The sequence below is a fragment of the Austrofundulus limnaeus genome, unplaced genomic scaffold (assembly GCF_001266775.1).
Source record: "Austrofundulus limnaeus strain Quisiro unplaced genomic scaffold, Austrofundulus_limnaeus-1.0 Scaffold815, whole genome shotgun sequence".
In the NCBI taxonomy this organism is placed as follows: Eukaryota; Metazoa; Chordata; class Actinopteri; order Cyprinodontiformes; family Rivulidae; genus Austrofundulus; species Austrofundulus limnaeus.
In genome coordinates, this window is record NW_013953217.1 from 42,723 (window position 1) to 45,220 (window position 2,498).

Genomic DNA, 2,498 nt, shown 5'->3' on the forward strand with positions numbered 1-2,498 from the left:
AACTTGCACAATTGGTGACTGACTAAATACTTATTTTCCCCACTGTATGTATATCTGTTCTACCTTGACACTGTCCAGTACTCATATCTTATAACTTCTTTCGCTATTAATCTGTTTGGCCCAGACAACAGGACTCCAGCAAGGGATTGACCTCTCTTGTTTGATAAGGAACTCTTTGGGCTAAGAGCCCTGTTATTGGCTGGGCAGTTACATTCATCGATCTGTGATTGGTTGTAAACTGTCACGTGATGTTATCGTGATGTTATATTATTGGCTTGCTGTCTGCTGACGGGAGCCACAAACCCGACAGACTTCCTGATTGACTTCTGTTTSTTTKKTKSWYMARRATTAAATCATTTGACGACCATACACGCAGACTTTCTGTCCATTTATTCCAATGTGTTTCTGCATTCTTGGTAAATCATTTCCACGACAGATTTTGGCGCTGTCGAAGGGCAGCTCCAAGGACCGGAAGATTGCCCGCAGCTGGTCGACTGTTTTTCCGGAGATCCACCAGAAAATGGAAGAAGTTTTTTTTCTGACAAAGCTGACCTGTCTTTCTCTGCTGATCATGTCCGGGTTTTGTGATCTGTCCTTACTTCGGCCGCTGTGGGTAGCCTTTTGGGACTGGAGCTGAAAAAGAACMTGTCTGTGGCAGAAACACGGTGAGCTAATATTTTCATTAGCACCTTATGCTAAGAGCTACGGCTAATTTTTCTGCCCACACACACATTGAAATTGTAATTGTTAGATGCTGGTCTGGTTTTCTGCAGCTGCATGATTCTAGCTGAGGTAGATATGGGAGCGTTTTCAATCCATATTGGGTAAAAAACAGGGAGCTTAGCTTTCTGTTTTAATGTAGCCAAGAGGACAGAGTTCATCTTAGGTGAGTGTAGGCAGTTTAAATATGCTTAAACTGCTGAGGGAAAATGTAATTTTCCATTTTTGTTTCAAATGAGGAGACATTTGTAGGCTAGAATGTCATTTTAGGTGACGGCCGTCCCGACTTTTGTTCTGAGAAAGTCGCTTAGGTAGTGCACTGCGCACAAGTTTTCAGCCAAAGAATGCGACCAGCTGGCTTTGTTTGAGCACAGGCCATGGTAAATAAATATGGCGCTGAAAGCCGTGAATAAGTGTCTGCGGGTGTGGAGTTTGATAAATTAGCTTCCCGGACGGTGGCTGTTTCAGTTTTAAAACAGCTCAGCCGCTTTCCGTGATCGCTTGTGGAATGTGATTCAAAGCTTAAAATCAAGAAGAATGATAAAAGGTTGTTTTGAAACATTTTTAATAACATGTTTTAGTCTCTCTGATTTTCGGGACTATTAAATGGAGCGGATTGGGGTTTTTCCTGTTTCGGCCGCGCAACGTTACCTCCTGTAGGTACGGCCTGGTGGGGAGGGGTGGCCAGGTTCCGGTCATCCCCCCCAACTGTAAACCATATGTTGAAATAGGAGAGGGCGCACGGGGGCGACAGATTACCCATTTTGTCTTCTTTTTCATAAACCCCCTAACATATGCATAAAAAAACGGTTGTGTTTATAACTAACTCTCAGGGTTAAGTGAAAAATAAAAAAACACCATTGCTGTGTTTTGGGTTGAAATTAATAAAAAATAATCAAACAACATTAGACTGCTAGTGGCAAATATATTTTATTGAAGGCACAGAGTTTAGGATACTCTTAATTAATGAAACTGTTTTTCATGCGGTGAAAGATACGGGGACTAAGGAACAAATGGAATTTGCTGAACTAGTATTTTCATTTGTTTGTTTTTTGTTACAAATGATTTTTGAGTCAGTATATACAGTAGAGTGGAAATTTATTCAATTCCCTGAAGCAAGGGGAGAGAGTGTTTTTCTGTTTGTTTTATCTTAAAATAAGATGCAGAGAGATAAAAAATGTAATARAACATTCCAACATGAAATAGAATGCATGGCTTGTTTACATGCCATTTAAAAATATATACACCAAAGTATTTCAAACAGACCGGGAAAAGAAAATAAAGAGATTTTTTTGGTTGTCTATCTGAGGTTTGTTTTATGGAGGTTTGTTGAAGCAGTATTTAAAGGGCATCGTTGGGGAAAAAAGTGTTTAAAATGCCTGACATTATCTGCATGCTGTTGAGTGAATAGAGAAAAGTGAATCATTAATTTCTTTTGTGTGTGTGTGTGTTTTGGTTTTTTATGTAACAGGGGAGTTTGGTTTCCTGATGGTCCTCTGCTCTTTCCGAGTCCATTCTAACCGCCGAGACCCGAGACCTGGACCGATGATGGGCACATGTGGACAAATGGACAGCGATGCTGAGACCAGAAGACTGTATGAAGGCCAGCGCTAAGAAGATCATCCACAGCCCAGCACCATGAAGGCGAGATAACGTTGTCATGTCTGCCTGTTTGCCTAACACTAACCCCCCCCCCACCCCCACCCTACAAAATTCTTCAACATGCAACAGCAGCAAAAGACCTTGGACTCGAGTGACTATTCTCTGTCCAGCTGCGG

At 41.5% G+C, this 2,498-nt stretch overlaps 1 long non-coding RNA gene across 1 annotated transcript in view; it reads left to right on the plus strand.

Moving 5' to 3' along the window:
* The window catches only part of LOC106532700 (uncharacterized), a 32,271-nt gene extending 29,857 nt beyond the window's left edge, over positions 1-2,414 (plus strand). Inside the window, exon 3 of the long non-coding RNA XR_001312125.1 lies at positions 2,192-2,414. This is a non-coding gene — a long non-coding RNA (uncharacterized LOC106532700). The remainder of the gene's footprint in view (positions 1-2,191) is intronic.
* The last annotated feature ends 84 nt before the right edge of the window (positions 2,415-2,498 follow it).